General features: G+C 38.6%; 1 long non-coding RNA gene across 2 annotated transcripts in view; it reads left to right on the top strand.

Moving 5' to 3' along the window:
* The first annotated feature begins 18284 nt into the window (after nucleotides 1–18284).
* Nucleotides 18285–22809, top strand: part of LOC122558940 — a 35362-nt gene continuing 30837 nt past the window's right edge. For both annotated transcript variants that reach the window (XR_006314278.1, XR_006314277.1), the window contains exons 1-2: nucleotides 18285–19911; nucleotides 21078–21158. This is a non-coding gene — a long non-coding RNA (uncharacterized LOC122558940). The remainder of the gene's footprint in view (nucleotides 19912–21077; nucleotides 21159–22809) is intronic.

Raw genomic sequence — 22809 nt, forward strand, 5'->3', positions numbered from 1 at the left:
TTCATGTAACACCAGTGGGTTCACACTGACAAGAGACCTTTCCCCTGACTGTGGAGGAAAAAAAAACTTTAAGATGTGTAAAGGTATTCAATTCAATGGTCATAATTTCACACCTTAACGTCCTTCCACATTTTGCATTCCCAATGCCCCTCCCCCAAATCCCTCCTCCCTACATTTTATCTTATCCTGCTTGGCACACCCTCCTCATTCCTGAAGAAGGGCTAATGCCCGAAACGTCAATTCTCCTACTCCTTTGATGCCGCCTGACCTGCTGCGCTTTTCCAGCAACACATTTTTAAGCTACATTTATATGATCCCAATTATTCACTTGTTCCATCTTCAAAGAGTTCTAACAAATTAGTCAAACATGATTTACCCTTCATAAAACTATGCTGATTCTGATGGTTGTGTTCTGACTTTCCAAATGTCCTGTTATTACTTTCTTAATAGTAGGTTCTAACAATATCTCAATGACAGATGTTAAACTAAATGGTCTATAGTTTCCTACCTTCTGTCTCCCTCCTTGTTTGAATAAGTGCATTACATTAGCATTTTTCCAATTCACTGGAACCCTTCCTACTTGAGGAAATTTTGGAATATTGTAACCAATAAATCTAGTATCTGCTGTCACTTCCTTTAAGATCCAAGGATGCTCCTTTGAGGCACTTTACAGAACCTGTCTCTTAGATCAAGATTTTGATCATATGACATAATCTCTCCTCTTGTGGCTAGGTTAGTTATTTGTTTTAAATACTTTGTTTTAAAAGACTCTTCTGAGGTACCTTGGGATGTTTCATTTTGTTAGCAGCATGACACAAATATAAGTTATTATTGTCTTCAAACCTGGACATAGAGTCAGGGCCTATGCTTTTAAAATAAAATGACTTGTAGCATGTTTATTAAGATGCTAGCTTTACACAGACCTATTTGAAGGTAACCATTCTATATGTCATGTTTTAACATTGAACCTGGCATGGTTTCACTTTGCCATAGCTAGAGGTTCACGAATGAGGGACCTCTTGCTTCAGGGAAAAAAAACTCACTCGTCTGTCAAAATTAATAGCTAAAGCATTTCCTTTTTCTGGTGATTCACTTGCATCTCCTCAAGTCAGAGTCAAATGTGAACCATTAAACTTGCTGTTCCCAACAGCAAAGTGAAAACTTGGCTAGCTCCAAGCTTGATTTAACCATTCATTATTTTCACCATTTTATTCCATGACATCTGTGGAATGTAACTGCATTTATTAATGTTAACGTTGATATCTTGGAGGTGTTTTACTTTGTTGGCGTGGATCACTAAGAACTTCAGCTATCTATATTTGGATTTGATATCTATAGCTAATGATCTTTACTGTGAGATGGACAAATTTGGAAATATCCATTCCCATATCAGTTGTATTTATCTGAGCAGGAATACAGGAATGTAAAGGCCATTGTGCTTCTTCTCGACAATTCAAAATTTCAAAACATATTGCAGCACACACTGAGTATGGGATTGGACATGAGCTGGAATGCAACTGGTAACATATCAACTGCCTGTCCCTGACTCTGCCTGACATTTGGTTATTTAGACTTCAATCACACTCAATATTGGGGATGTCGCAAAATTGTCAGCCAATGCAGCTTTGTCTGTTTTATAAATGCAGCCATATCCAATTTCAGCTTCACTGTCTCATACTGCTCTAACTCCTTGCAATGAAAGGCAATTCTGCTTTAAAATTTTCACCAATTAACTCTTTAATTTATCAAGATTCAGACTTTGGTGTTCTCCTCGATTGTTTCACACACCCTTCATCCACTTCAGGCAAAGCTTTCATGATAAAACCTTAGCCTCTTCTTTCTAATGATCTCAATCAGTTAGTTTTCAATCTTGTCCTCAGCAAGTGACTTTAACTTGAGTCAGTCAAGATGACAAATGTTAGATAAACTTTAGATGACAGGTCTTTCGGATTTATTTTTATTGCATAGACACATATGGTTAATTCAAATTGGCTGTAAGGACCTTTTTGCATTCATAAATTATTATTTATCCACATTGACTGCCACCAACTCTGGGGTTAACAAGCAGTTTCAATTAATTTTACTATGTTTGGCTTCAGGTTTGAACTTCATAGGTTCAGGTGACATTATTTATGTAGGGAAACTTGACACTTGCATTGAGGCAAAACTCTTCACGCTCCCTCACTCTCATCTGTAGGATTAAGATGCTCTCAAAAATTGAAAAGAAAATTTGTTGTTCTGTTGATTGCTTCTGTAGGAGTTAGTTGAGTTTTACTTACCAGTAGCTCTTTATGTACTGTTCAATAAATTACACTTTTTTGAAACGGACTGTCTTGTTTTTGATAATTTTTTCATTTAATCTCTTGAAGAGTAATGCTCATATCTATTTATTTGATGCAAAGCTCAACTAATTAAAAATAACAGGTATCTATCAAAAACATTAATGAAACTGATCTAGTAAGATGCAATTTACCAACTTACAATGTTTCAATAAATTCTATTTATAATATCCAAAAATGGTTTTCCAACATATGTTCATTATGAGTTAAATGAGGGACAATTCACCAGTGACAGCAAGTTACAGATGTTCCATGCACGAATGTGCACACCAATTATTTGGCAATCCTTCACAAAATCTGGAGTAAATTTAGAGCTCACCACCATTGGTGACATATTCCATTTGCTCTGCAGGTGTGCAGCTCTGACAGAACCTTAATAATGTATTTAATAAGGAAATGAATACAGTGAATTGTTACAGTTCAGAATATTTCTTAGCCTCTCTGTCATTCCTTATTACTGTGATTCAAAAATCTAGGCTCATTATAACACTTGTCATCATGATTCTCTGCCCCGATCACATTAAAGTTGAGAATAGTTGACTTGGATAGAATCCTTCAATCATTATGTCATGGAGTACTGTGTCATAGAGTCATAGAGATGTACAGCACAGAGACAGACCCTTCAGTCAAACTTGTCCATGCTGATCAGATATCCTAAATTAATCTAGTCCCATTTGCCAGCACTTGGCCCATGTCCTTCGACACCCTTCCTAATCATGTACCCATCCAGATGCCTTTTAAATGTTAAAATTATACCAGCCTCCACCACTTCCTTTGGCAGATCATTCCATACATGCACCACCCTCTGCATGAAAATGTTGTCCCTTTAGGTCCCTTTCCCCTCGCAACTTAAACATATAGCCTCTAGTTTTGGACTCCCCTACTCTGGGGAAAAGATCTTGTCTATTTACCCTATCCGTGCCCCTCATGATTTTATAAAACTCTATAAGGTCACCCCTCAGCCTCCAATGCTCCAGGGAAAATAGCCCCAGCCTATTAAGCCTCTCCCTACAGCTCAAACCCTCCAAACCTGGCAACATCCTTGTAAGTCTTTTCTGAACCCTTTCAGGTTTCACAACATCTTTCCTATAGGAGGGAGACCAGAACTACCCACAGTATTCCAAAAGTGGCCTAACCAATATCCTGTACAGCTACAACATGACTTCCCAACTCCTATACTCAATGACTGACCAATAAAGGAAAGCATACCAAACACCTTCTTCACTATCCTATCAACCTTCGACTCCACTTTAAAGGAGCTATGAGCCTGCACTCTAAGGTCTCTTTGTTCAGCAACACCCCAGGACCTTACCATTAAGTGTATTTAAAAATGCAGCACCTTATGTTTAACTAAATTAAACCCTTTCTGACACTCAAAGCCCATTGGCCCATCTGATCAAGATCCCATTGAACTCTGAGGTAACCTTCTTCGCTGTCCACTACACCTCCAAGTTTGGTGCCATCTGCAAGCTTACTAACCATACCTCCTACGTTCACATCCAAATCATTTATATAAATGACGAAAAGTATTGGGCCCCAGCACCATCCTGTCACCACTGGTCACAGGCCTCCAATTTAAAAAAGCAGCCCTCTGCCACCACCACCCTCTGTCTTCTACCTTCAAGCCAGTTCTACATCCAAATGGCTAGTGCTCCCTGTATTCCATGTGATCTAACCATGCTAATCAGTCTCCCATGGAGAACCTTGTTGAACACCTTACTGAAGTCCATATAGATCATGTCCACCTCTCTGCCTTCTTCAATCCTCTTCATTACTTCTTCAGAAAACTCAATCAATTCAGTGAGACACGATTTCCCGTGTTGACTATCCCAAATCAGTCCTTGCCTTTCCAAATAAAATTCTGCCCCTCAGGATTCCCTCCACCAACTTACTCAGTGTTGATGTCAGGCTCACCAGTCCATTGTTTCCTGGTTTCTTAAAAAGTGGCACCACATTAGCCAACATCCAATCTTCCAACACCTCACCTATCTGGCTATCGATGATACAACTATCTCAGCAAGGGACTCAGCAATCACGTCCCTAGCTTTCGACAGAGTTCTGGGGTACATCTGATTAGGCCCTGGGACTTATCCATCTTTATATGTTTTAAGACATCCAGCACCTTCTCTGTAATGTGGACATTTTTTGAAATGTAGTTATTTATTTCCCCATGTTCTATATCTTCCATATCCTTCCTCACAAAAAACACTGATGCAAATTACTTGTTTGGTATATCCCCATCATTTCCTCACAGGCAGCCTTGCTGATCTTTAAGGGGTCCTATTCTCTCCCTAGTTACCCTTTTGTCCTTAATGTATTTATAAAATTCCCTTTCGAGAAGTTGCAAACAAAATGATTGCTTTTGGTTATCTTCCAAGCAGCAATTGTGATGTGTAATAAAATCCTCTGGTAAATTTAAGATTGTTTTTTTTAAAATGTTTATTGGGGTTTTGCAATGCATAAAACTTACAAAGCATGAAGGGAGGAAATTGCAATAGAATACAAATGAAGTAATAAATACTAGTCATAAAGTTAGCCATCTTCCCACTCTGCTAACAGTTGTGTTAAAAACAGTCCAAAAGAAAATAAAAATAAAATGCTGGACCTGCAATTATTAGGACATTCTTTCTCACTTTAGGCAGCTGTCGTGAGGGATTAGATGTTCCTCAGGAAGTCTATTGCGGATATAACTAATTCCATACCAGTCTGACATGTGCTTCCATTGCATTTGAAATGTTATGAAGATCTCCTTTCCATAAGTACTTGCAGGCAAATTCCACAATAACATGATCCCTTAAAATAAATTCTAAGTGGTAAATGAAGGTCAGCCTATCCATGTGCAGCACAATATTACTGTGGCTAAAAGCATACAATAATGTGCTTAATTTACACTTGAGATAAGGAAACCAATGAGCACATATACCTCTTCTTCAGCTGATTTATTCCCTGCTCACCAAGCCTAATCCCTCCCTAGTTGTCTCAATCACAGAGTCATAGTCATACAGCACGGTAACAGACTCGTTGGTCTAACTCTTTTCACTGACCAGACCTCCCAAACTGACCTTGTTCCATTTGTCAGCATATGACCCTTTCTATTCATATACCTCTCCATATATCTTTTAAACGGTGTAATTGTACTCACCTCCACCACTTCCTCTGGCAGCTCATTCCATACATGCCTTTGTGTTAAAACGTTACCCCTCAGGTCCTTTTAAAATTTTCCACTTTCTCCTTAAACCTTTGCCCACTGTTTTTGGAATTCCCCCATCGTAGGAAAGGGCCTTGGTTATTCACTCTATCCATACCCCCCATGATTTTATAAACCTCCATAAAGTCACCCCTCAGCCTCTGATGCTCCAGGGAAAACTGCCCCAGTCTATTCAGGCTCTCCCAAAACTCAAACCCTTCAGTCCCGGCAACATCCTTGTAACTATTTTATGTACCCTCTCAAATTTAATAACATCCTTCCTGTAGCAGGGAGATCAGAATGGTATGCCGTATTCTAAAAGTGGCCTCACCAATGTCCTGGTAAGCCTCAACATGACATCCCAACTCCTATACTCAAAATTCTGACCAATGAAGGCAAGCATGTCAAATATCTTCTTCACCCCTTTAAGTATGTTGAGATCTATAGGTTTCCATGAACACATTGGGAAAAAAAATGTCTTTGCTCCCTCTTGGGTTGTCAGCAAGCCTGGGGAAATCCCTTGCTTGTTGTCTATGAATGATTTACTCTAACCTTCCATATGATGTTAGTGTTTGCTTTTTCTAGAACTCCACCTAACACCTTCCTCCCAGTCCTGAAAAAAAATGGTTCTTATTACACCTTGTTCCAAAGGTCTATCCCCAAGGGTGGCACGGTGGCTCAGTGGTTAGCACTGCTGCCTCACAGCACCAGGGTCCCAGGTTTGATTCCAGCCTCGGGCAGACTGTCTGTGTGGAGTTTGCACATTCTCCCTGTGTCTGCGTGGGTGTGCTCCGGTTTCCTCCCACAGTCCAAAGATGTGCAGGTCAGGTGAATTGGCCATGCTAAATTGCCTGTAGTGTTAGGTGCATTCGTCAGAGAGAAATGGGTCTGGGTGGGTTACTCTTCAGAGGGTCGGTGTGGACTTGTTGGGCCTGGAGGGAATCTAATCAAGTAAAGGACAACTTCTGGATGTCAAGTATCAGTTGTTACCGTGCAATGCCTATTATCAAACCATGTCCCTGAACAAAGCCTATACCTTTAAAAATAATTATCTGGATCATATTTCTTAGAAACCCCTGACTATCCATGGAAAAAAAATACTGAACCTCAAATTGATCTCTGTATTACTAGAAATGATTGTGATCCCTTTTCCCAAACCTTTTCCAAAGTCACAATGCTATTGTTGTGATGGTGAAGGCAGTGGAGACAGTATAGGGAATAAAATTAGACTAGAGCCTTATTTGATTCTATTATTGTTGTCTTCTCATTTTTAATGAATAATCTGGTTAACAGAGAATGATCACTTCAAGAGCTTTCCTACTCTGACAGTTAGCATTACACAACTCCAACAGATACAATGTCCTTATTCTTAGCACCTACATGCATAACTGTGCACTTTCCTAATTGAAAACATCTCTCAGCAAATCAATCACAGATTATTTTTTCACAGCACAGAGGAGACCATTCAGACTGTTATCTCTGTACCAGTTCTCTGAATAATCAATTCATTTAGTGCCATTAGTATCATTCATCCAACATCTTCTGTAGCCATGAACAGTGTTCTCACAGATAATTATCTGGACTCTGTGAAGAGAGGACCTCTCTTCTCCTGTCCATTTCCAGAACCTCTGTAGCTGAATCAAAAAAACTTGGAAACCTGCTCTCTGCCTCATTGCATCACCTCTATCCTTCTATAGGTCAGACACTCTTCGACAACGTTTTTCAGTGTCTATTCCAGTCAGAGTGCACCTTCCCTTTAAGAGCTGCAGGCTGACATTAGGTAATGCACGCTGTCTTAAAGTGGAGCTAGCTACATCTTTCAAATTAATGGGCAGCACAAAGTGGGCATGCTGCCTGCATTACTTTGAACAAACACACATTAATTGCACGTCACAACCTCTGTGTCCTTTTTTGGTTGTATTTGAAGCTTTTGCCAGACTTGATACATTTTCATGACTGTAACAATGTAATCAAGCCTTTGCTAATAGAAACAGTTTTGCTATTCATTCCTTTATGAAAACCATACTCTCTAAATAATGCAGGAAGTAATCCACTCCATTGTCTTGTGCTCTCAGTTGCTAGAATAAGCAATGATAGCTTTAACGTATATTTTAAGATGTGAAATCATGAGCTAATAAATATGCACAAAGAACACATATACTGTTTTACAATAAAAATCAAATGGTCCTCTGGATGAGTATATGAATAGGAAGAGGGACATGGCCAAGTGCTGGCAAATGGGATTAGATTAATTTAGTATGTCTGGTCAGCATGGATGAGTTGGACTGAAGGATCTGTTTCTGTGCTGTACATCTCTATGATTCTATGACATGAAAGCTCCACCAGCCCACTTCTGCAGTTATAATGGGTTTTGATAATTTTGTTATTTTTAATACTATTAAATGAATTCTGACACATGCTGTCTTCATATTGACCCTGACTATTCAAGTATTTAGTATTAATTAAAGGTCACTTGAATCAAGCAAATAGCACACCTCAAAGTAGAAGAAATATTCAGGATTGTTAAGACTGGAACTTTATAAATCTGATGAGTAGACAATCAGGAGCCAGCGATGACATGTCTAAGCCAATTCTGGATCTCTACCTAAACTCCTCGGCTCGGCACCCAAGATATTATCAGATTGGATGGCACGTATTACCACTCCAACATTAGCCCTTTTAGAGCCATCACTTTACACAACAATTATTAAGAGATTTTAGTCAACAGAAGTATAGAGAAGATCTACTGCTCAATAAAAGACATTTGTTTTTGAACCACGATTGGTATAATGTCTTTGATACAGTAACACTTTTTAAGGTGCTATACAGGGACCATGCACAGTCAGTCAGAAATTGCCAAAATGTCATTAAACTTGACCAAGAGGCTCCAATGGCACCTGCTAAGAAAGCTTGGCTACATCGATTTACATAAGTTTATTTTGCAATATCTTTAGCTAATCTCCAGAGACATTGCACGAAGTCATGTCATTTTCATGTTTACCTGCAGTAAAAAAAACAATTTTAACAATCCAGCAACACTGTTCCCGTCATCTAAGAACAACTAGTTTCTAACTGTCCCAGGTAGGAAAGTGAAATATTCCTTTTGAGTGCAACCTGAAAGTCAGAGAGAAAAGTTTGGCCATTCTCACACCCATTTTGCTTATATCAAACCATGATCAAATTTCTTGCAACTATTAAGATCATAAACTGTAAGAAAATAAGAGCATGACTAGACCAGGCAAAGCTTGCTCCCCTGTTCAGTAAGATCATGGCTGATCTGGTTGTAGCTTAATTTCCACTTTCTCCCATAACCACTCCTTTTGTGAGGGTAACAACCTGCCAAGCTCACCCTTGGTTATATTCAATGACTTAGCCTTCACTGCATTCTATGAAAGAAAATTCCTAAAACCTAAAAAAGCTAAAAAAGAAGAAATTTCTCACCACTTTCATTTTAAACAGGAGACCCATTAAACTGTGCCACCTGGTTCTGAGTGTCATATGAAACACAATTTTATTCAATTTTCATGAGAATATGTCTGATTATAAAATTGATGTAAACAATTTGGTCTCAAGGAAAATGCTAAAAACCCAATAGATATTCCTTTATTTTATGCATGAGAAATAAAGTCTCAATTCATTTGTCTATTAGCTGTTTGGTAGTTCTGAACTTGACTGTTATTGAAAAGGACACATTTTGTGAAAGTTTTTCAGCTTGCACCTTTTACAAGAATACAAATTCAAGACATAAGAATGGATTGTCAGAGTCTTTTTCCCAGGGTAGAAATGCCAGTTACGAGGGATCGTGGGTTTAAGGTGAAAGGGGCTAAGTTTAAATGAGATGAGAGAAGCAGTTTTTTTTACACAGAGGATGGTAAGTGTCTGGAATGTGCTGCCAGAGGAGGTGGTGGAGAGGGATATAATAACATCTTTTAAGAGGGATCTTGACAGATACATGAATAGGCAGGGAATAGAGGGATATGGACTGCATAGAGGCAAAAGAGTTTTAGTTTAGAAAGTCATCATGTGTCAGCACAGTCTTGGTGGGCTGAAGGGCCTGTTCATGTGTTGTACTGTTGTTTGTTCTTTAAATTATCTCAGCACAAAATCCTGTAATATTACTAAATCCAGCCAAGTCAGGAGTAGTATATGATCTTTCATATGATCATACTGTTCTTTCTAGTTTTGTGGGTGTCATTGGATGGGTGAAGGTTTATTGCTCATTCCCAGTTGTTGTTGAGATGTTGGTGGTGAGTCAATTTCTTAGACCACTGCAGTTGATGAGATGTAGATGTTTTGACTGTTTTGCAATGGTTTGATACAATTGCATTATTAGATATTCCATTTAAGAATCAATCACATTACTGTGCTTCTGACGTCCCATGTAGGCCAAGCAAGGTCAAAGTTCCCTCCCTAAAGTGGAACCAGATGATTTATAACAATCAACAATAATTTCACAGTCACCATTACTTAGGCTAACTCTTAATGCCAGAATTTAAATTCTGGTCAGATTTAAATTTGTGTCCTCAGGGAATAAAGCACTGTCTCTGGATTGCAAGTCCCATGATATTGCTATGAAACCACTGCTTCCTTCTTGACACAACCAAATCTGCCCTCCTCGTTTGTAACTTAGATTCTGTGAAGGAGAATTAGTGTGTCTCCATGGTCTTACCAGACCATAGAGAGAGAAGTGACTGGTGGTGATTTAACCTGAAGGCCACCAGACCTCAGGCAAGGGAAGACGTTGAGAAGGAAAGTCCTTCATGGTAACCTCAAACCAGTTGATGGGAATGGAACCCATGCTGTCAGTATCACTCTGCTCTGTAAACCAACAATCCAGCCAACTGAGCGAAACTGATTCCTGATTTTTATGCATAGAGTGGTAGATTCAATAAATATTATCTCTTTTTCTTTGAAAATCTAACACTCCTTGCCCTTATACTGTGGCAAAACAAGCTGTTCTAAGCATTGTTACATGAAACTCATTACAACTATATGAAAATAGAAAATCAGATGATCCTGAAAGGAACACCCAATGGGATTAGTGCCATTTTATTTCAGAACACTATCCCTATGCTGTCACTGGGGAAAAAATAGCCTTTTAAATTATTGAACCTGATCCACACGTCTGCTCTCCAGTACTAAGCTTTAATTTTAACAAATACACCACAGTGTTGAGTTTGTTTGTGCCCTGATTCACAGATTATACTTAGCATCACTATTAGTGCTGAGACAAATTGCATGAATCAAATTTAGTCTGTAGTATGTCCATTGAGTGAAAGCTGAGCACCTTGTATGAGTTCTTATTCATCTACTATGGGCATCGATAACTCATTTCCTTGATCTTGTATTGATGTCACAGTAATCCTCTCCGCTCCTGGTATCAGACCCTCGATTACACTCTGAAAATAGCAACATCATTAAAATTCAAGAAGTCAACAAGCCATTTCCTGCCAGTGAGGCCCTGGTGCTATGTTGCAAAAAGTAATTCTCTGAGAGAAATCAGGCAGCACCATGCACTTCTAAGGGCTGTAAATACCATAATCACTCATTCTTAGTGGGTTATAAAACAATACTTTATTTAATTGTATCAGATGTTAGCTGACATAATACAATAGAGTGGCACAGTGGCTCAGTGATTAGCACTGCTGTCTGATGGCACCAGGAACCTGGGTTTGATTCCAGCTTCGAGCGACTATCAGTATGGAATATGCATATTCTCACTGCGTCTGTGCAGATTAGGTGGATTGACCAAGCTAAATTGCTCATATTGTCCAGGGATGTGCAAGCTAGGTGGATTAACCATGAGAAATGTATAGGGATAGGTCTGGGTGCGATGTTCTTTGAAGGGCTCAGTGTGGACTCAATGGACCGAATGGCCTGTGTCCACACTATAAGGATTCTATGATTTAGTGGCATCCATTAACATCGATTTCTAATCTAAGCTTTTGCACTGATTTCTTTGTGTGGATCAGACATTTGATGGCTTAATGATTAAAATAACACAGAGAGAATGGATGCAGAAATTCCCCAGATTAAAAATTGAATTGATGTTGCAGAATGTTAATTTCTTTCATGAGGTTATCTCATAGAAAAACTATTTTCTGAGTCATCCGGCAGGATTACCAATAAGTGATTATTTCTTAAGTAGTAGATGAGCTCACTTCAATCTCTAAATTAAAATGCAGTAATACTGATAATTTCAAGAAAACACCACCGTCTCTACTCAAACTTGGATTTAGCTAATGAAGTGTTTGGGCAGATCTCCTGTGGAAACTTACAATTCATTTCAATAAAGGAGATGGCTACAGGTTAAACAAATCATCTGGGACCTATGAATTAGAATTAGAATCCCTACAGTGTGGAAATAGACCCTTTGGCCCAACAAATCTACACCAACCCTCCAAAGAGTCACCCACCCAGACCCATTCCCCTACTCTATATTTACTCCTGACTAATGCACCTAGCCTACACATCCCTGAACACTATGGGCAATTTAGCATGGCCAATTCATCTGACCTGCACATCCTTGGAATGTGGGATGAAACCGGAGTACCTGGAGGAAACCCACGCAGACACAGGAAGATTGTGCAAACTCCACACAAATAGTCGCCCAAGGCTGGAATCAAACCAAAGTCTGTGGCGCTGTGAAGCAGCAGTGCTAACCACTGGGCACCAAGCTTTGTTGTCCCATGCTGAGCATATTTCCCGGTGACACTTTCTGTGATCTGAGGGAGAGAGAATTCTCATTAGATAATTTTGTTGTGAAGTTTATTGGTTTCTTGAAGTACAATGGGAAGAGCCTTGATGTTTTGCAAAATTACTTGCACAGATGTATTTGAGTAAATGTTACCACCTTAAAGAGGCATCACTTTTATCAAGATGGGTTTGGCAAATCTATTTTTTTGCCAGAAATCTACAAATTGTGCCATGTGAAACCAGACTTTTAAAAAAATGCATTCATGGAATCTGGTGTCATTGGCCTGGCCACTATTTTTGTCCATCGCTGATTACCTTTGAGAATGTAATGAGTTGCTGTCTTGAATTGTTGCTATCAATGTGACGTAGGGTCATCCGTAGCACTTTTAGGGAGGGAGTTCTAGGAATTTGACTGATTGATAGTGAAGGAGCAGCAATGGTTTGCGATTTGAAGGAGAACTTGCAGGTAGTGTTTTCCTGTATCTACTTCCCTTGTCTTTCCAGATGGTAGATGACATGTTACCATATCTCTTGTAAACAGCACATACTTCTGCTACTGTGGTGGAGGAAGTCAATGTTGAATGTGATTCCAAACAAATAGATTGCTTTGCCCTGGATGGTGTTGAGCTCCTTAAGTGTTCTTGGAGTTTTCCTGATCCAGCCAAATGAGGTATATTCCATGCATTCCTGATTTGTGCCTTGGTGGACAGAGTTTCAAGAATCTAGAGGTAAGTTGCTCCTTGCAGAATCTGCAGCCTCTGATTGGTCATGTAATTACAAGAGGTGAAAAGGCCAATCCAGTTCAGTTTCTAGTCAATAGAAAGCCCAGAATATTGACAATAGGGGATTAAGTGATCATAATGCCATTGATTGTCAAGAGTAATAGTTAGACTTTCTTTTGTTGGAGATCATCATTGTCTGATACTTGTATGGCATGACTGGGCACTTCCCACTAATCAGTCCAGGGTTGGACATCGTCCAAGAGTCCAGGTCTTGTTGCATATGATACAGACTGCTCTACACACATCTGTGGAGTTTGCAACTGGTGCTGAATATCATGTAATTGTCAGTGAAACCGCCACTTCTGATCTTATGATAGAGGGAAGATCATTGATAAAGCAGCTACGATGGTTGAATCAAGGACATTACTCTGAGAAACACCTGCAGAGATGTCCTGGATCTGAGATGGCTGACATCCAACAACTATAACCATCTTCCTTCATACCAGAGATGACTCCAACCAATGAGGAATTTTCTGTTGATTCCCATTGACTCCAAATTTTGTGCTTTCATGGCTGTTCAAATGCAGCCTTGATGTCCAGGATAGTCATCCTCACTTTCCTCTTTTGTCTATATTTGAACCAAGGCTGCAGTGAAGTTAAGAGTTGAATTCACTTAGGAAACTCAAAGTAACATTGAGCAAGTTATTACTGTGTAAATGCTGCTTGAAAGCGCTGTCAATGATACCATCCAGCACTTTGCTGATGGTCAAAAATAGATTGATCAGCAGTGTTTGTCCAGGTTGGATTGATCCTGCTTTTTGGAGACAGGACAAACCTGGGCAAATTTCTAATTGCCAGAAATTGCTGGGACAGTCTGGGACACATTGGTTCTGGAGCACAGGTCTTCAGTAATGCTGCTGGAATTTTGACAGGATCCATAGCCTTTGCAATATCAAGGGCTTTCAGGCATTTTCTCATATTTGGTGAAGTGAATTGAACTGGCATCAATAATGCTGGATCATCTGTTCAGCACTTTGGTTAAAGATGGATGCAATTGCTTTAGTCTTCAGTGTATTTTACACTTGTGTACTAAGCTCCCCTTCCATTATGAGTGGAAATATTTATGCAAATCTCTCCTAAAGTAAATTTTTAAATTGTCCACCTCCATTCACAACTAGATGTGGTGGGATGGCAGAGCTTAGATCTGATTTGTTGGTTGCTGGATTATTTAGCTCTGTCTATCACATACTGATCCTACTGTTGGGCTTGTAAATTGTCATGTGTTGTAGCTCCACCAGGTTGACACCTCATTTCTAGGTATGCCTGGGGTGCTGCCAGCATGCTCTCATGCACTTGTCAATGAGCCAAAGTTGATCCCTGCTCTGATGGTGACAGTAGATCGGGGGAATATGCCAAGCCATGAAATTTCAGGTTGTGATTGAACACAATTTTGTTGTTGCTTATAATTCATTAGCTGATGATTCTTTGATCCATGATTCATTGGCAAGGAGGAGTTGGTTGGTCGGAATCAGCAGGAGTTGTCCTTGTCCATGGTCAACCTGCTGCCATGCCACTTCATGGTTTCCAGAGCTAATTTTGAGGTCAGTCAGTGCAACTCCCTCCAGCATGTATACCATTGTGCCATCACTTCTGCTGGGTCTGTCTGGCTGGTGGGACAGGACATAGCCAGGGATGGTGCTGCTGTATGGAAGCTATGATTTAATGAGAATGACTCTGGGAATAATTTCACTGCTTTCCCTCAGAACAGCGTCATGGGATCTATTATGCTTGCCTGAAAGTGACCTCACTTAATGTCCCTATGGATTTTTAGAAGCAGAGGAAAATAGAGGAATGTGGGGTTATCTGAATTTTGTGACCCTGGAAACTATAGTTCGACCTGGAGAAAGAATGCTGAGTCTGAATTATTCTTCTTGAACTTGTAGTAAGGTAGAAATTAAGTATGTAAATTGACAGTAGGATTGCAGTGCATATTAAAAAAACACAGAATGCAAATTTATTAAATTGTTCACTACTGACTTAAAATATACGGTAATATGCAAATAGAAATACTGTGAGCTATTAAGATTGGCATATCCATGGACACAAGCTGATAGCTATATTGCAAATTATGCTGTATTGAGATTGTCTTTTCAGGTTTGCAATGCATGCTTTGTTTTTCTTTTACAAATCTCTTAAAATAAATCCTGAAATGCAAAGCTACAATTGCCTTAGCAGATGCTCATGCATTTATTGGAGGTAAAATGAAAACTATGGCTGCTAAAAATCTCAAATGAGAGCTGAGAATTATTTAATGACAAAGCACATTAGCAACAGAACCTGAAGAGAACAATTTGGCTTATTTATTTGTAATGCCATAATCTTAAATGCCATGCATTTAAAAAGGCACACCTTTCTCAGTGGAGCCTGTTTTTAGATATTTTACATCAACGTGTTCGGACATGTTATGAGATATTTGGGGCAGCCGATGACTCTTGACCCCAGGTCTGCTGGCCCAGAGGTAGGAATAGCATCAGTATGCCATAACAGCCCTGAGGAGTTAGGGCTCTGTTATACATCTTTAACAGGTGATGGAGTGGTGTGGTAGCATTGTCACTGGATTAGCAATCCTGGAGTAGGGGCTAATGTTCTTGAGAAATGGGTTCAAATCTTAACATGTTAGTTTATGAAATTTAAATTCACTTAATAAATATGGGACTGTGTGATCATGAACCAATTTGTAAAAACTCATTTACGCACTGAGGAAAATTTGTCATCCTCACCTGGTTTGTCTAATATGCAATTCCAGAACCATAGCAGTGTATTTGATAGTTAAATTATCTTGAAATGGTCTCATAAAGCTCAGTTTTATCCTGCCACTATCCAGTCTGATGGAACTGGAAAGACTCCCCCAGCATTAACCAAGGAATTGGAAATGATAGTGGCATGTACAGTACTGTCAACTCAGCAAATGCATCCTTGGTAACCTCTGGGGGTTGCACCAAAATTGGAGAACTGAACTAGACTAGTCATTGTGGTTCCAAGAACAGGCCAGTGGCTTAGAATTTTGTGGTGGATAACCAACTTCCTGCCCCCACCATCTACAAGGCATAAGTCAGGAATGTGATGGATTACTTCCAATGGCCTGGATAAATACAGCTTCAACAATCCTCAAGGAGCTTAACACCTTTCAGGACAAAATAGCCCCATAAGGGATAAGACAACCTGATTCCCAGAGATATTCCCTTGAGGACTATATGGCTATGGTAGTGATGAAAATGTTGACTCACTTTTTTTACTCATTTGGACTACCAATTGAGATATGGTCAGATCTGGGTTCTAACTTTTCCAGGAAATCATTAACAATTTGAGTTTAAAGTAACTTAAATCAACTGTGTATTGTCTGCAAATACAGGGAAATTTGGAGCCGCACCATTAGACTCTCCAAACTGCATTATATAAGATTACATAAAGGAAAGAAGGATGAATGGATAGAAGTGTTGTTGCTTTTGTTGTTACATATTTTGTGATGCAATGCATTTTTAAACTAGTGTTTCATCATATAAAGCCTGTAAAGATCACATTTTTTTATTGAGTCCTGATGAAGGGTCACTGGAACCAAGACATTAACTTTGCTTTCTCTCCACAGATGCTGCCAGACCTTCTGAGTTTCTTCTAAGTGTCTTTTGATTATGGACTGAAATGGAAAAAGGGTGTTACTTTTAAGCAACAAGTTGTTTAAAACAAGCTGTCAGCACTTATAACAAACCCTGTTCACACTGTTATTTATTCAACCAGCGCAGAAAATTTATTTGCAGATGAGCTAGAGCCAGGGAGTGTGTAGAAAATATGATGTGTCTGGCAAAAAAACAAAAAAAAGGTTGGTTCTATAGGTGGAGTGAAAAACAGTTGTTGATAATAAAGGCCTTCTGTCTACTAACAAATATGTGATTGCCTCCAAGGCAACTGAACAGCTTGTGGGCATGATTGAGGTAGCAGAAGACTCTGCACCTTTGGACAGGATGTGCTTTCTTTGTCTCAGCAGTTAAAAATACCTAAAGGCTGAAGAAAGCCAATTTTCTTGCTCTCATTAGTTGCTGTAAGCTGTTTCTTTTATCTAATAAGTCAGAGACTTTATAAGTTAGGAATCTATTGCTTTGTGCCTCTTGCAAGCAATAAAAAGTACCTGGAAATGAGCAGCAGATCCTGGCAAGCCAAAAGAATCATCTCAACAAACCCTGTGGACAAGGACCATTTGAACTGCCTTCACTATTTTTCCCTCCACCCATAGCACCGATTCTTTTTTTGTGTCTGTCAGTGTCTATGCATGTAGGTGAATTTTTATAATGGAGTTAGAATTTTAATCAGTAGATACATATGCTAACATTCATAATCATTTACTGTAGCTAGAATCTATTTATTTGTAAGTAACAGTAATCCTTATTAAGTATAGAAACCTTGTTTATGCTTTCTGTCAACCTGGATCCAAAAGACAGAGAAATTAGGTAATTTTGCGTACTTTTCTGAAATCTTAATTTTTTTATGACTGAGAATAGAGGAGTTTGATTTCCAATGTACTACCATTGATCCACTCCCTTCACTAACAAAGCACAGTTGTAGCAGTGTGTACAATCTGAAAGATATACTTCAGTAACTCATAAAGCCTTCTTCAACAGGTATGTGAAGGACAGGGCAGCAGATGCATAAGAGACGTGGAATGCATTGCCTGGAAATGTGGTGGAGGCAAGTTCAATTGAGACATTCAAGACAATCATAGACTCTCTACAGTGTGGAAATGGACTTTTTGGCCCAACAAGTCCACACACCGACCCTTCGAGGAGTAACCCACCCACCCACATTTCCCTTCTACTCCACATTTATCCCAGACTAATGCACCCAAACTACACATCCCTAAACCAAACCTGGACAATTTAGCATGGCCAATTCACCTAACCTGCACATCTTTGAACTTGGGAGGAAACTGGAGCACGTGGAGGAAACCCACGCAGACACGGGGAGAATATGTAAACTCCACACAGAAGTGGGAATCGAACCCAAATCCCTGGCACTGTGAGGCAACAGTGCTAACCACTGAGCCACCATGCCACCCCTTAAGAAGGCATTAGATTTTTTTTGGATAATAATGGTGTGTAGGAATAAGGGGTAAAGGCAGGAAATAGAGCCTGACTAATAATAGTGCAGTCATGACGGATCAAATGGCTATCTTCTGCAATATAATAATTCTGGGATTGTATACACAGCACCTACACCTTACCTTCCAAGTCATACACCATTCTGACTTGCAACTATACCTTGATTCCTTCACTGTTGCTGAGTCAAAATCTTGCAGCAGTGTTGGTGTATCTACACACCAAGGATTATATTGGCTCAAGAAGGCAGTCCACTGATGGTGTATTTAAACTGCTGGCCTAGCCAGTAACATCCACCTTCCATGAATGAATAAAATAAGTTAGGAAGTTAACTTCAGAAGCATTTAATGTTCTGTGGTCATGAAAGGTATTCAGTAGAAATAACATCATAAAATGTTTACAGTACAGAACAAAACCAATTGGCCAATTTGTGCTGATATTGTCTTTCTGTAAGAGCAACATATCTAGTTCCACTCCCCTGTCTTTTCCCTGTATCTGCAAGTTTTTTTTTCTCTTTAGATATTGACTAATTTTTTTTTGAAAGTCGCAGTTAAATTTGTCTCTACCACACTCTCAGGCCTGAATGCACCACATTCCTGTTCACTGTATAAAACAGATTTTTCTTGTGTTGCCGTCACTTCCTACACCAATCATCTTAAACCAGTGTCTTCCGGGCAAAATTGCTGCTCCATTCTTTATTAGCTGATGAAAGGATATCACCCTATCCAAGAAACCTGTCACAAATCCTACTCATACAATTACAGACTCTCCTCAATTTCCTGGGTGTTTCCCGGAAAAGATAATAATCTTCTGAATGCTGCTGCCTCTAGCCTTGAAAAAAAACTGTATCATTCCATTTTAAAGGCAGTGCATCAAGCATTTGAGAGATGAATTTTAGCATTCCATTTCCAGTCTTTGCATGTTAAATTATGTTTGTTTTTACTGTTTACAGTTAGATGTGCAAAATCCCTGTTCTTGAGCTGTTGGGAAAGGTAATCATTCTATGTTCAGTTCAACTTTATCTTTTATATTTTTCAAGGAGTTTGAAAGAGCCTATTTTCTTAAATAACAAAAGAATACACAACAGTTTTTTTTATATTCTTTGTTTTTTTTCCACTAATATTTTCACAGGCTGTTCTAAGGACTAATTTTCTGTTTCATGTCCCCTTTTGAGTAATTGAACAATTATTGTTGCACTGGTAAGAGTTATTAGATGGGTTTTATCACTCATATTTGTATAAGTGTCTGTATTTGCATCATAAATTGTGGGCTGCATCATTAACACATACTACCATTGCAATAATTTGAGCACATTTATTCTCTAGTCTCTTTTCCTTCCTGAAATATAAAAATAATAGGCAGCTGGAAATGTTCACTTTGTCTGGAGGCACTTTTCAGACAGAATTGTCCCTCAATTGTGAAAAATTCAAAGAGGTCTGGTTTACAGATATTTTCTACCGAATTCCTAACTCTGAAAAAATGTTGGTAAACATTTGACTTCAGTGATCACTTTAAAAACACTGTACAGTCATCAGAAAACATGCATTTTTCAGCTATTTGGGTGAAAATTGAAAAAGGTACTTTACGACAAAACTCTATGGGAGACTGAGAATTTAGTTGACAATGAACTAGGTTTATCATAATTTTTCTTTCATTTTTTAATGGTGCCGTGGCCACACAGATACCCACCCTCTTCAATTTCCTGGGTGTCTCCTGGAAATGAACATTGATCTTCTCATGCTGCTGCCTTTCGCCTTGAAGAAAAATACCTTTACCTTCTGTCTGAGTATCTGATGGCCTGAAATTGAACCCTGCATCAAGTATGTATTTTTTGTAACTTTACTTTGAAAGGTAAGGATAATTCATTGGTAAGGATCCACAGTTAAATAGTTGTAGACACTCAAATGGTGCAAGAATAAGTGAAGTACTTGAAGATATTGAGTTTTTTTCTTTTCCATGGCTATAGCAGTCGAAAACATTTTCAATAGCTTCCTCAATGTTTCAGAAACCAAGGGATTCAAAATCTCTGAATGTTCCCCTAAAAAAATCCCTATTATTTACGCATGTAATAGCATAATGACTAATGGTATTACACAATTTTTTTGTGTTTTGTTTTGTACTTTACATGCTAAAGATGAGCTTGTGTTTATACCAACCGTGCCATGATTGATTCGGAGAAGGAGCCTGATGAAGGAGCAGCATTCCGAAAGCTCATGCTTCCAATTAAACCTGTTGGACTATAACCTGGTGCTGTGTGATTTTTAACTTTGTGCCATGATTAGCATTGATGATGATGTAGGGAAGGCCAAAAATAAACCAGTTCCTGTTACCTCCCCATTTCCCACCCTGAATGTATTGTCAAAGGCATTACATACCTAATCTTTGCCACTGGTCATGTTTGGTTATTCACAAGACATTTGAATTAGTATGATCTAATGATCTCAGCTGCAGGCTAGCCAATCACTGGAGATGTACTGTAAACACCATCTGTAGCTGCCTCATCTGCCAAACATGAAGCAAGTAATGATTCAAGGCTGGTTAAATAGATTAGCAGGTTTAAAAATGCCAATAGGAAGTACTGCTACACATGCTCAGTTGATAATATAATTAATGGGACGTGTTTTAGAAATCAGAGTGTTCCAACTTCACTAAACCTCAAATTTATTATTGTAATTGGTTCCTGAATATTTAGTATCATCAGTATGGTTCACAGCTAATAAATACTGTTTCATGTTAGATTTTTAAAAAAACTAGTAACGAAAAGAGTGTAAGAAAGATTAATTGCAAGTATATATTTATGTAGAAAGATTGTGCCTCTGGTCCATTTTTGCTTAAGTTGGTGTTTCCTTACAGCAGTTTAGCAGGATATCTTCCTATTACATTTTACACATATAGCATTCCATTTGGCTTTTTGCTCCTACCTTGTCCAGAAAAAAAATCATTATCACACAGTGAATTGTCATTGCATAATACTTGTTTTTACCAGGTTAATTGACTGAAAATCAGTCAGGAAACTGTGAGAAGATGGATGAATAGCTATATTGGACTTGTCAAACATCTTGGCAAAGTATGATTCTTAAATTTTATTTGTTTAATATGCATTTAATATTTACACAAAATCTGCATTCTTATTGTATATTTCATTGAGAAAAGGGAGTAATGTAATGCTGATGTTAAAATGCCTGGCAATTGCTAAGTTAAATAATTTGAAATGGCCACTTGCTGTAATTGGCATTCTGGAGGAATATCTTTAAATACTATATGTAAAATTGTATAGAAGCCAGGTTTTGTATTCGTATTGCCTATTTTCTTCAGAATTTTTCTTGAGAGTGGTACCTGCATTTACACATGGGCAAGTCAGTAGCTGTGAGCTGCACTGCTGGCTTTGCAAATTCATAATTAAATCCAAATTGACAGAAAGTGCAAGATTTATTCTTGCCTTTTCTGTTAATAGTATCATGGTGCATTGCAGAAAGGAGTAGTCCTTCAGAATTTCTGCAACTATGGAACACTTGTGGAGGTTATCAGATCTCCTCAAGCCAAACATTTTTGACTAGCTATTATGCATAATACAGCACCCATATGGAAGGCCCAAAGTTGGAAGCACTGAATCCATACTTTCCACATCTGACTATCTGCAAGTGAATTTTTCCATTTGTAGGGTGGGGGAGGTGTTTAAAATCATTAAAAAAACTTCGAAACAAATGAGTTATGTGAATGTAATGGACTATTCTGGTGATAACAGCATGAGTACAGTGTTTTGATTCTTGATTTCACCTCAGTTTCAGAAGACATTGTTAATCTTCAAGCCTAGATTAACCTGCACATTAATGGTAATAAAAATTATCTTGTTTTCTGGGGAAATATCATAAAGCGTTTCATTGTGAAGGTTTCAATAAAACCTTTCCCTCTTGTAATGAAATAAATTCCTAAGCAGTCCTGAAAATTATGAACTTTTAAATTGAGAAACAAAAGGTGTCAGAAACTTGAGTCTATGGTGAAAAAATGAATTCATCATTCAGTGTGCAAGTGGTGTTATACCATGTTAAGTCATGGAGCATCATGATTTGGAGGTGCCAATATTGGACTGGGGTGTACAAAGTTAAAAATCACACAACACCAGGTTATAGTCCAACAGGTTTATTTTGAAGGATTAGCCTTCGGAGTGCTGCTCCTTCATCAAGTGCTCCGAAAGCTAGTGCTTCCAAATATACCTATTGGACTATAATGTGGTTGTTGTGTGATTTTTCACACTGGAGCACCATTATGTACCAGAAACAGCAATCAAAAGTGGAGGATATTTTTGGCATTAGACTGGTGATTTGGTTATACAGCACACTATAAGAGGACTTTGACTGTTTGGACACCCAATTCTAAATTCAAATTCACAAGCAGCAGGAATATTCTGGTTTTCTGTAATTCCAGAGCACCGTAAAATCACTGAACAATTGAAACCAGAATAGTGACAATTGCATTAGAGGAAGAATCCCCCAGCAATTAAAAATTGCATGTTCGTGTTGCCTCAAGTCTTCTTAATTCAGTTTTTACTTTCATTTTCACTACATACATTTAGTGTGATGTGCACACCAAGTGAAAAATGGGTTGTGTTAAAATTCACAGTGCTCCTGTGCTGATCAAAGATCAGAGGAAGGGATATGGAACCAGTGAACCTTGTAAACCCATGAGTAATGATAAAGTTCTGCTCTGTGGAACATTAT

Source organism: Chiloscyllium plagiosum, chromosome 18, assembly GCF_004010195.1.
Source record: "Chiloscyllium plagiosum isolate BGI_BamShark_2017 chromosome 18, ASM401019v2, whole genome shotgun sequence".
NCBI lineage: Eukaryota > Metazoa > Chordata > Chondrichthyes > Orectolobiformes > Hemiscylliidae > Chiloscyllium > Chiloscyllium plagiosum.